The sequence below is a fragment of the Halichoeres trimaculatus genome, unplaced genomic scaffold, assembly GCF_033239565.1.
Source record: "Halichoeres trimaculatus isolate MK-OKI-2021-1 unplaced genomic scaffold, fHalTri1.1 fHalTri1_scaffold_1, whole genome shotgun sequence".
NCBI classification, from domain to species: Eukaryota; Metazoa; Chordata; class Actinopteri; order Labriformes; family Labridae; genus Halichoeres; species Halichoeres trimaculatus.
The window spans coordinates 38,063,619-38,076,510 of record NW_027437179.1 but is presented as its reverse complement, the minus strand read 5'-3'; the positions used below and the strand labels follow the sequence as shown (position 1 = coordinate 38,076,510).

The 12,892-nt window shown below is 42.4% G+C and overlaps 1 protein-coding gene across 1 annotated transcript in view; it reads right to left on the bottom strand.

Annotated features, from left to right (window-relative positions):
• LOC141790193 (plexin-A2-like) overlaps positions 1 to 11,717 on the bottom strand; it is a 178,137-nt gene extending 166,420 nt beyond the window's left edge. The window contains exon 1 of the mRNA XM_074669894.1: positions 11,439 to 11,717. The gene's annotated coding sequence lies outside the window, so the exon portion shown is untranslated. The remainder of the gene's footprint in view (positions 1 to 11,438) is intronic.
• Positions 11,718 to 12,892: the final 1,175 nt, after the last annotated feature.

Here is a 12,892-nt window from a genome sequence, read left to right as displayed (position 1 = left end):
TGTGAGCTCCACTCTCCAGTTCGCAGACAAGTACAGAAAAGCTCTCAAGACGTGTTTTTTCTCCTCTAAGAGCCATTTTTACTTGGCTCAGTGACTACCAGCCTGATACTCTGCTTCTAGCATGTCTGTAATTTTATTGTCTGCTCCATCTTCTGAAGTAGTGTCTTTATTCGTCTGAGCTGACATTGCTCTTTCTGCACAACAAAGCTACATCTCTTCTCAGGCTGATTCACTTACACATGTGCAGTGCTATATTGCTTTTGAATGCATAAATCATGGAGACGTGACAGGGGAGAGACATTACATTTGGCACAGACTAGACCCCAGTGAGTGTTCGAATGAGGAAAATAATCAAACACAGCCAGGCGGAGCTTCCATGTGTAACTGCGAAGCACATATGTCCATAATTCCCACACCACAGCACACAGAAATCAAAGAACTGGATCCAAAGACGCCTGTATGCTTCCACCGCTTCCTCCATCTTCGCCCATATGGCTCCGTCGGGTGGAGGATGCCAGGGTTGGAGGTATCTGGCACGAGTAATTACGATCAAAGGCGTCACAATGCAAAAGGAACAGCTGCTACCTCCAGTGCTGACAAATCACTGCGAGCGAGAGGAGACGGCGAAAGACAGCGAGAGAAACAAGGAAGAGGAGGAGAGACGCAGCGTGTTCGACAACTTTCCTGCTAAGTATCTGCTGCTCCAAAACCCATTTAACATTTAATCCGCAGAGCAAATAAGGCCTTTGGTGGCCATTCACCCAAAAGCTGTACAAATACAAGCATCTGCGCAGATTATCTCAGCCTGTCTCCACGGCCCGCCCGGCTCGTCCCTAATTCTAACCCACTGTGAAACTCTATCCCATCTACTCCGTCCCCGAGTGTGATTTCGGGCTAATGCACGGAAATTGCCTCAGTGTTCAGAAATAGAAATAGCCTGCTTGAAAGTACAGCACCCTAGTGGGCAAAAAGGTCCACCAGGACTGCAAACACAGGTGAAATTCACTCAAATGGAAATTCTCCGGAGGCCAAATGGAAGTGAAGGTTTTTAAATTTGTTTTTCTAAAAAGCTCCCTCAGGCTGAAGGAGAAGCGTTTCGAGTAAATACGCAACAGAGAAGATTTTCCATCACGATAACCTGTCCTTGCTGATCAAACTTCATCCTCAAATTATATTCAATTCTCCAAGTCTATTAAGTTAGTCCAGTCCCACCTGGGTTGTTGCTGCCAAAGGCTGAACACTGATGTAGTCCAGGTGCTCAGGGCTTCTGGGACATGAGGTACTGTAGGTAACTGATGACTTACTTTTTGTGTGAGAGTTTCAAGCGTTTGGGTATGGTGGCCCTGAGAGCTCACAACACTGCAACTTAAGAAAAGCAGATTGAGGAAACTATTGCTGTCAGGTGATTAAGTCCCCAAATAAAGAATTCGAATACTAGGACGTTACAAGATTGTAGTTCATGACTTATCAAATGAATACACAAAGAAGAGAATATTTGTGAATCCACATTTTTTTCCAATTTGTTTGCAACTGTTTGCTGCGTCTAAAGAAGTAAATTGTGTTTTTTAGCAGGGGGAGGCAGGGTCTGGCGGAGCTTGTCAATCAAAATCCTGCTCATAAACTACTGTGGGTGAGAGCGGTGCGCTCTTTGGATGAGAGCTCAGCATGGATATGAGGAGAAGATGTGAAATGACAGAGACATAGCGAGACGCTGCAAGTCAGAAAAGCTCGGGCAGCTCACGCCCCAATCTGGATGTGTCGCGGTAGTTCAGAGAGACAGAGCAACGCTATTGTGAGAAAAGACGATGGAGATCATGGCGAGGATCAAAGAATGGAGCGTCCAAGATGAACGCGATCAGAAAAGCTTGTCTGTTTTTTTGGATTGAAAACAGGAGTCCACTCGTCTTAGGTAGTTTTGGTGTTTACATAGTCAGAGAAAACTATATTATTTGGGTTTTTGAAAGATGCTCTGAAAATGGCTGGCAGCCAAGGAGTTAATCTAGCGTTAATTTGCGGCGTAAGTAATTAATTTAATGAATGTGCCAAAGTAACAGCTCTAAAGAAAACATCTTCATTAATTTGACAACACATGGGCAGCACTGAGAAAATGCACTGCTAAGACCAACACAACACAACACATTAGAAAAACGTGCTGCAAATACACTACAACACAATGGAAGTGTTTCCGGAGGACACTTGAAAGTGATGCACATGTCCAGACACGCTCTGGAAAATGAGGTAACAAGTATTTTTGATTTATTTATCATTGTATTGAAGTATGGGTAATAAAGCTGCGACTAAAAATCCACAGAAACAACAAGCCTGTCTGGACTTGTGCATCACTTTAAAGTGTCCTCTGGAAACATTTGCGTTGTGTTGCAGTGTGCATCACATTTTTCTAATGTGTTGTGTTGTGGTCACATGTCACATTGATGAAGATGTTTTCCTAATTTGGTTGCGTTTTGGCTTTTTGCATGTGTTTCCTTAAGTTGCAGCGCTGTGAGCCCTCAGGGCCACCGTAGTTTGGGTGATTTGGCAAAGAACTCTGCCAAAGGTCACAGAGAAAAAGCGATGCAGTAGATACTGCCCTCCTCCTGTAACTTAATTCAGTTGTTTGAATCAAGGTTAGAGCTTTTTTCTCCAGAACCTTGACCTTTCCATGAATTATTCAGTCTTTTTCAGGCTTCACTTCCAGCAGCTGAAACCAGACTCACACAGTGTTGAGTCAACAGAACGAATGGCTGAAAACCTCAAACTCTGCAGTCTTATTAATTTAGTAAAAGCCCTGATGAATATGGAGACTATCCAGAAGCATTTCATGTTTTTATTTATTAAAAAAAAATGTCATCTACTTGGACTGACACCCAATGCAGAAAGCGTACAAAGACCTAATTTTCTCAAAATGGAAAATGATTTCAGTCGGAGGCGTTTGCTGGAATGAAGGCGATCAGAATGTTGAAAGTGGAGTGACTGGATTAGCCATGGATTTTTTTACATCAAGACCAATTTCCATACATTTTCCATGTTATATAACACCACTTTCCATGACCGACACATGCATTTCTACTTCCAAGTTCAATTACCACATGTTAATTTATAACTAACTCGAATGTTCCAGGACTCTTACATCCTGAGACCCAACAATGCATTTTTGTCCTCTGTAGAGGACATCTCTTTCAGAGCTTCTTTTAGAAGCAAAACAGTCTGCAAGAATAAACCTGTTGTGCCCTGTAGAGGACCTCCTGTGCTGTGCTTTTACAAACTTAAACAACAATTTTCCCCAATGTCCTCCACACTGGACATCGGGACTCGCTAGATCTATTTTTTTGCATGTGACATGCTTGGTACTTTATGCAACAGTTTTAACCTCTTATGACTAATGAAAACGAACCTTTTCAGAAAAAAAGGACCTCGATACAAGGCAGCCAAATGATATCTTCAAATGTGACGTGAGAAACATTTCTATGAGGTGTATTAATGTTTTAAAGTCTGACCACAGCCCATCTGGAATGACTGGGGAGATGGATTTTTTGACCTATACTGCAGCCAGCCACCAAGGGGAGCCGTTTTTGTGGCAACCTCACTCAATTTGAGCAAGATGACGTCTTTTTTTTTTACAGTCTATGATTCATACACCAATAAATATACACTTGCACACTTCCATACATAACCCCATAGCCCAATTCAAGTTTAGTTTTAAGTTTTCAACATTTTTTCCCAGATTTAATGGCATTTTACTCCTGGACAAGGAAAGACAAACAAGCTACAGCTGTTGCAAACTAACTTCTAGTTATTAGATAATTTTTGTTTTATTTTGAGGACAAAAAACTGCTGGTTCCCGCTTTAAAACTGTACAAAAAATGACGGAAAAAGACCATTTTTCAGTATAAGATAGTCCCGCTGTGCCCTGCAAAGGACATTTCAATTTTAAAAAAATGTTTATGTAAAGAAATGTTGCAGCAAGCTACTTTCAGTTAAAATAAATTTCATATTTTTCTTTCAGGTCTCTTCATAGTAGTAGTTCTCCTCATGATTCAATGCAAGGACGAAGCTGTCCAGTATTATAAAATCATTAATTCAGGAACTTACAGGAGAAAGAATTGAACAAAAAGGATTAAGAGTGCTGAAGAAGCTGCCAAAGTATCCTGAATTTTATTCCCTACAGTCTGATTTAGGCTGAGCAAGTATTACCTGGGGACGCCTGATAATTTGTGTTAATTGGAGAGGCCGCCCTTGATCGCAGTCCCATGTGAATCTCATGTGGGTTCCTAGTCTCTTCTTTGCACAGTAAAAACACATGAAGATTACCTCACATGTTTCAGGCTAAAAATAGACTGGTTGTCAGAGTCCTATGTGGTTATTTGTTTCTGTTACTCGGGATCTGATTTCTGTTCGGATTTTTAGATTAACAGAAGCAAAAACACTACACTTCCTCCTGCTGTCATATCCTCCTTATCTCATATTTAACGTCATTATTGCATCACTGTTAAAAACATGTTTTCCTATTGCATTATCCAAGACTCCAGAGTCTGGGTCCCCGAACACTGATGACTCTCACTGAGACTCTGAGTTGAGCTTTTACTTCATTTGCACGAGACAGAGATGAAAACTTGTCTTGATAGTTTTTCCAGATTGGACAGGGACTCAAGTGCAGCTGGTCTGTACCAGGATGTCTAAAGAGGTGTTATAACCATAGACTGTGTAATATATGGATGTAGTCTCTGTGACATCACCCATTTGTTTTTGATACAGAGTTTTAAACTCAAGCTTTTGAGACTTAAGGCGGGTACACACTACAGGATAATCCCACTCTTCCACCCTTACAATCAAAGCCAGCAAAGGCCTGATTTTCTGTTTGAAAACACTGTTATTAGGGATGGGTACAATACGGTACCGATGCCTGGTACCTGGCAAACGGTACCAGTACTCAATGGTACCAATTTTCGGCACTTTTCTGTGTTTATACGGTAAGAAAAAACAATTTTCTTAATACTAAAATAGAAAAGATTTTTCAATTTAACATATGTTTTCTTCAATGTGTACACTTGTAATGCTGTGTTCATGTCCAGCACGGGAAATCACCTACTCTTCCACTCCCTCACAGTCACAAGGATGCATTTAAGTACCTCAACATGGTACCTTTTGGTTTTACATGACTTGTTACCCGGTACTTTTGACAAAATTCAGTCAGTACCTTTAAAGACACCCAATTCGGTACCCATCCCTAATTGTTGTAGTAACTACTCTGGCCATATTTTTAGTCACTGTCTGGGTGCAAGAGTGAGGTGTTTTTGAAGCGCTTCTGAAAGATACCAGCATCCAATCCTAAGTTACGACAGACTTGTTTCTTCAATTTGTTTATCCCCAGGAAACACGCAACTTATATAGACAACTTACTTCATTTGTTTGGTCAAACCCTGATGACTAGCCGTAAAAACCGTGTGCTCTTCCTGTTACCCAAACCACTACTTCTCCTGTGCCCTTCTTGTAGTATTCACCTGCCAGTTTACCTACAGTGCCCCCTTGTGGTTATTGTGTACATGACCCCGATAGCTCATAAATTCATGTCTGGTTTTTCTGTTCCAATTCTCTCTGAAGGCTTCAAATTGAGAGACTGTAAATGACCAACATTTTTAATATTTGCGACTAGAAATCCTGTAGCGTGTGGGGCGCTCCGAGAGAAGCTGAGCACAGTGTGTAATGTCACATGTACTAAAACAATCCGTTTGCTGACTTAGCTGACTGAGGAGGAAATAAGAAAGAGAGGAAGCCCTGCTCTTAAAGCTCTCCGTAATACTGGCGACAATTTTTATTCACTTCAAATTCATGTTGTAATTCATACAGCCCATATTTCCACAGTTGTGTTTTGTAGGAAAGTAAGAACTCATTTCAACCAAGCAGTCTGATATGAATCAGTGCACTTTGGTACAGGGTGGGTCGGCAAAGCCTGATCCTGTTTAGATTTCCACAGCCAACAGTGCCCCCTATTGGTAGGCTGCATATAAGCAGGTGCTGATAGCCGCATCAGTTATGTAATAGCCAGGGACATCTCAATACAGATTCTTTGACTTCAGGTCCAATCTTTTCATGTCATTCGATACCAGTCCCTTTCTCTGATAAATCCTGTACTCTGTTGACCAATCGTATTTGTTGTGTTAAAGTGAGCCCTGTTGGTACCTCCTCGAGGGAACACTCACTTTACACTCACTTTACAAATGTTGCAAGACGCTGTTTTACAATCATTGCTTTCTGAAGAGAAGTAGTCTCACACAGCGGACATGCTGGCAATGTGGTTTGATTTACAGCAGCCGTAAAGCATGACGGTGCTGAAAACAGGTAAAAAACTGGTGAGGTCCCGATCATGTTAGAAATCCGATGCTATCCCATCCTCCAAAAATAGCCATATCGAGCACTGATACCAATAGGTGTATTGGTTAGGGACATCTAGAGTAATAGCATGACACAGTGTATGCCACTAATAAATCCAACGAAGAAGAAAGCCTGGATAATCAAGCTTTGTTTCAGAGAAGGCTGTGTGCCGTGAGGTGTAATACAAGAACCGCTGCCGCACCGGAAGTGATGATTCTTTTAACCAATCAATAGACTGCAATGTTTCTAGCTCCACCTTCTGGGGTTGGATTAGTTTAGTCTGGCACCCCAACAGAAGGGTCCAAAAAAGTGGGACTGTACGGTTCGGTTATTTGAGGATATGTCAGGATTTTAGTCAAAGGAAGGCTTTTCCGCTAAGTTTGTGTTAAAAATGAAACTTTCTGGCTTCTTCTGTTTAATTGTGACGCAGGTAAACACTTCACTTCTATCAAATAAAAGGCCTGACCTTGAAACACCGGATCCTGAGTTGAAGTGAAGTCTAACCTGACAAAAAAAAACTGATGATTTCACCAGAGCCTTTAGTACTTTGAGCATTTAGTGCTTAAAACTGCAGGCGTGTCGCTTTAAGACCAAAAACTCTTCAAGTTAAAAAGTCATGTGTCAACACTTTCCTCAGTCAGAAGTAACACATGACTTCCTTTAACTTTGTTGGTGTTTCTTCCACTTGCCCATATGCTCCCTGCTAACACTGGTGCCAGAGAGTAGCACGCAAAACACACACATCAGCAAAGTTATCGCACTGTTTGTATCAACAACCCTGTGACAATCTGGAGGCGATGCGCCATATTGCTAGACCGTCATCACCGCGTGCCGAGGGGGCTGCCAAAGCTGCCATCTGGCAGGTGAGCTGCACAATTTCCACTTGTGCCTCTTCTTCGTCTCCTCCGCTGTCTCCCTCTCAGAGCTGTGTTTATTAGCCTGGCTTTCTTCATGTTTCCCACCTTTTAATCTCCTCTCTAACCATATTTTCCACCTTTATCTACCTGTACATCCACCTCCCTCGGGCAGGGGACCACACACAAACAGAAGGAGGCGTGAAGATTGAGAGAGGGATAAGGAAGGAGAAACAGCGTATCAGCTGTGCTTGATGATCTGCAGTGTTTTCTTTTCTCCTCTTTTTTTCTGTCCTCCTTTCTTTTCCGTCAATTCACATCAATGACTGTGTCTCTTCTCATTTTTCAGATCCCCTCTCCTCTCTTAATGCGCACACTACTATGCACAGACACATGAATCAATACATACATAACGGGCACTTACGTATGGATGCACACACATACAGTGCATGCAAACACTACCACACACACACTCACTCACACTGGGGGCTCTCCTCCTTCTTCCACCTCGGGCAGTAGCATCTGAGCAGTCGTGTTTAATCAGTGTCTCCGTGGGCAACTGGGGTAGCAGTGGGGGGAAGGGGGAAGGGTTTGAGGTGGGGGGTCTCCATCTATGGGTAGTAGCGGCGAGCTGCTGTGCACTCACACACCGTGTAATTGTGTTACATACACTAATTCGCCTGATGTACTGCTGCAGCAACTCGGCGTCGCCTTTGCCCCTGACCCACATCCATCGCGCTCCCCTGATATTCAAATTAGCCCAGAATTAATGTCACACTCTGAACTGGTGGACGTTTGAATCCGAAGCTGTTTTTCTCATCAGTTACAGACCTGTGTTTCTCATTTTTTTCAGTCTCCTCAAACCTACAGCCTCGCTCATTAATCTCTGCAGAAGTCGGAGATAACACTTAACTCCTGGCTCGTGGGTGAATTCGACAGAGACAGATGTTCCAAATTACTTCACCTACACTGGTCTGGTGTTGTCTGCGGGGTTAAAAGACTCCAAAAGAGATGAAGTTCACACGCAATCCCTCTGCGTTTACTCTGCAGATACAAAAGAGATGAACACATGCTTTTAAAAAACCATCAATCGCAAATATCAAACTGAAAACAGCCTTTTCATGCTTCTTCTCAGTCCAGTAAACACATTGTAGGGGGAAACAGGAACATAACTGATCAAATCCAGCTCTTTAACTCAGTCTCTCCTCAAAGCAGCGATAATGACAGTTGGAAATCTCTACAGCCTTTAATCGTGTCCAGGTTCCACCGAACTATCCACAGACGCCTTTTATCTCAGGGAGGAAAACGGATCTCTCTGCAGATAAAAACTGATCAGAGTGAGGTCTGTGGAAAATCCTCTTTTAGCGGGACATTGTTCCTGAATAAACATGCAGATTTGGAGCTTTTAAAGTTGTATTCAAACCAGATTTGTGATTCAAGCGTGTTACAGTAATGCTGCAGCAGCAGCAGCAGCACAGAAAGCAGGGAGAGGTACCTCAAAGCACCTTCCCAAGGATAGATCTGATAATCAAACATCAGACGGATGTTCAATATTATTTCTTTGCACACAGATGGTTCTTGATCATCTTTATTAGTTCTGATTGGCAGAGAAATTGGGGTGAGCCAAGACTTTTCACAGCTGAAGACGCAAACTGCTCAAATCCATGCATGGAAAAATGTGTGCTTTCTGGTTAAACTCAATAGTTTTATTTTCCAGGGAAGATTCCCTGAAGAATGTAAGAAAAAGGGATTAATATGGGTTGAGGTAAAATGAAAAATCATATTTTAGGTGAGTTGGAAGTACAGTACGTCTTCCACACCTCCACTGCAGTAGATGGCGCGGAAGAGCTACTCCGCTGTAAACTATATAATAAATAAAATCTCAACATATATACAAATATTTTATTCCTAAACTTGATGATATTGGTTTAATGCCGTAAATATTAATGTTCTCTGTCTATTCTTGGGTCAGTTAGTTTAAAATCATTTTAAGTTTAATTCTCACAGTGCAGTAGACTGATAAAATAATAATCATGATCATGTTTGGTGCAATGTTAGATTTCTTTTGAGTGACATTAGTTACACCAAGCGACATTTACCAGTTTCACCAACTGACCAGGTCTTTCAACTAACCTTTTTTTTTTTTGGATTTGTTTAATGTCAAAGTAGTCTAAGCCAGTGTTTCCCAATCCTGGTCCTGGGGACCCCCTGCCCTGAAGGTTTCTTTATGTTCCCGACTCCAACACACCTGATTCAAATGATCAGGTGTGCTGGAGTGGGGTAACATCTAAAACATGCAGGGCAGGGGTACCCAAAGACCAGGATTGGGAAACACTGGTCCAAGCGACAAACTTGATGCACTTTATGTTTTCAAGTTAAGTCAATGTATGAAACACAGCATCTGACTTTCTTTATTTTAACCACAATGAAATAGAAAAGCTGTTTCCAATCAATAAGTAAACTGTAGAATATCGCAGTATCTCAAAATATTGTGATATCCTGGTATTATCTTATCCTGACCGTAGACTGTATATAGAGTGGACAGTGTGGCTCCGCCATTTATCATTGTACAGTTTTGAAGCTAAAATTTCCCCGTCACAGGCGCCGCCATTGGCAGCCATTGTGCAGCCAGAGTCTACGTGTTATTTTTTCTTTCAAGAGTCTAATCTCTTCTTGGGTCTCCCTCCTGAGCTATTTTACAATCCCTAATAAAAATACATGAGAATGGCAGCTGTTAATAGTCATTAAACGTGACGTCAAGCTTTATTTTTTAACCTCTTATAACTAATGAAAACGAAACATTTTAGAAAAAGAGGCCCCAGATACAAGGCAGCCAAATAATATCTTCAAATCACCACAACAATCGGACGTGAGAAACATTTCTTCAAGGTGTATTCATTTTTTTAAAGTTTGACCACAGCCCGTCTTGAATGACTGGGGAGAAGGACTTTTTTTTTTACCTATACTGCAGCCAGCCACCAGGGGGAGCAGTGATGTCCATTTTTTTACAGTCTTATGATGTGTATTGTATCATAAGATTCTTGCCCGTCCTCACCCCTATAAACAGGACACATTCAGCATCACAGTTAAGACGTTTTCTCCGAAGTGGACAAAGCCATCATAGACTTCTCCTTGAGGAATCAACACCCGCAGTTGCCTGATGCTTTTCAGGATTTAAAATCACTGAAATCCTATTTTTAGAGATGATTTTGCATTAGCTTCTCCTCCTGCAAACCTGCAAATGAACCCTGCAAACAAGTGTCTTCATGAAACTGGCAAAAAGTCAAAGTTTAGACAGTTTTTCCCTTTAACAGAAATCATCAAAACACACTCCTCTGATTCATTTTTCTTTTGCCTTTAAACACAGTTAAAGAGAGAGACGCAGAACTTCTGTGGAGATTCATTTAAATTCTAAAATTAACAGGCAACTGATAAAGTGGCGAAAGCTGATGACTGGCATGAACACACTGACAGTGGAGCCAATCTTTCTCTCTGCCTCTCTCTGTGTCCGTGAGAGGCTTTACCCGCTCTGAAGGGGCCAGGAGAATAAAAGCTGGTCCAACTGGCCGGTTAGATAAGCCGGACCAGAAAGAGCATACAGAGGGAGGAGAGGGCTTCATCTGGTTTGCATGAGGTCTAACAGTCAAAGAATTCAAACGCACACACACACACACACTCACACACACAGAGGGAGGCTGTGACAAAGATGCACTTGGTCAACAGCATTGTTGGGGCTGGCTCTGCTACAGCTGTGTGTGCTGGGCTTCTTTCAGGCTCAGGCTGCCCGGGCTTATCAACGTCCCAGTGGCTTCTGCTCTGCACGCGCTGCCAAGGCGGCACGAGGAGGCACGAGGAGGCAGCAGGGGAGGACGGACTTCAGTCTGTTATCCTCCTGGTGACCACTGAATACGCTACATGTGCAGAGAGGTCTGGGGAAAACTGCTCAAATGGGCACATTGAACCGAAAGTGGAGATAAATGCTTCTCTGCCTCTTCTCCTTCAGAGAGAAGGAGGAGGAAGAGTCTTGAGAGCATCAGCCCACATCTGTACGCTGTTACAGGTGGCAATTAGAAGAAAAAAATCATCCACATCATGCAATGTCTTAAAAATAGCGCGCAGTGTCCCTGGATGTCTCACCCAGGGCGCGTAAAGTCTGCCCAAGTTTCCCCTCCTGCACACTCCAAGCTGCAGCTCAGTCAGAGAGACACTACTCACCTTGAAATAAAAGGAGACTCATTCATGAGCAGAGCAGATCCGGTTATTTCAGAGCTCTCAAAGGGTGGGTCGTCCCGTGTTTAAGTCAGTCAGTCCAGCCAGGTGTGGAGGATGAACGTAGAAAGACAAACTGCCGGTTAATTGCTGCCACGCGCGGCCGGTAAAGTCATCTGGACAGCGGGGAGCATCTCCGCGAAGGAGCCGGTGCCGACTGACCCTCCCACCTCGTTCAGGGATTGATCATTTTCTGTTACATGCTCTCCCTCTCCCTCCCTCTCTACATGAAGTCACCCATCAGTTCACTTGCACCTCACGTACAGTGCGCTGCGCGTTTCTGAGCCCTGCCTCCACCATCGCGTCATCCTTTTGGCACAACTTGGGCGCGCTGCATTACATGAGACATTTTTTTTCTCAGCGTTTAGACTCTCTGAGATACTTGTGCAGAAATGTAGAAGAAAATAATCCATCTACTATTTAGTAAAATCGTCCATAGATGAAACGTGTACCCGGATGTGTATGTATGGATATGCTACATGGTGTGTTGGTGTGTGTGTTATCAGCAGCAGGCAGGGTGGAGATACTGTCAGTGTGTAAAATAGACCAATATGTCATTTGATCCTCATCTTAATGTGTTTGTTCAGTGTTTACCTCCAAAATATTCAAATCATATTTGCATATGAAAGACCCATCTATCCACACATGTGCATTAAGTAAATCTGATAATATAGTTTCACAGACTGAGAGGAGACTCTGAGATAACAGTAGCTCACCCTCTCAGAGAGAAACAGACACACTCAGACTTTTTATTGTAGTAATGCAACCATTCATACATTTTACAGTGATTTCATTTCTCTTTTATTTCCATTCAACACTCACTAGCAGCCTGCACTCGGAGTGTCCTGTGAAATACTGCCATCTGTAGGCTGGGTGACGCAACTGCATGTCTTTCTTTCACTGCTGTGGTGCAGCGCTCACTTTGCTGCTTTGTTCCAGGTATTTGTGAATCGTTTAGGCGCTAAAGTCCCTGTTTTTTTAACCTAAACATAATTTTTTAATAATTCGCAAGACTTTTAAAGATAAATCTACTCAAATACTCAAGTACAGTGGCCGGTTGGTGTCAGACGATTCGCAAACGCTACAATACAACGGAAGAACACCCACAACGGAAGTTAATGAGTTAGTCATCCCAACGGACACAGAAAAGTTGCAAAAGTAAGTAAATGTTTCCTTTTTTAACTTTATCTTAGGGAAACAAAGATTTGTAGGGGTCTCACCTATCCTTCATAGTACTTACCTTTTTTTATTTACTGGAAAAATAGCTCATCTTTTGTTTAGCTTCAGTAACGTTAGCATTATAGCTATATTCGTCATAGCTGAACAGAGGTGCAGGTAGCATCCCACTAAAGTAAAAAAAATTGGGGTATCTATACTTTACTAGAGTAATTTTTTTTTAA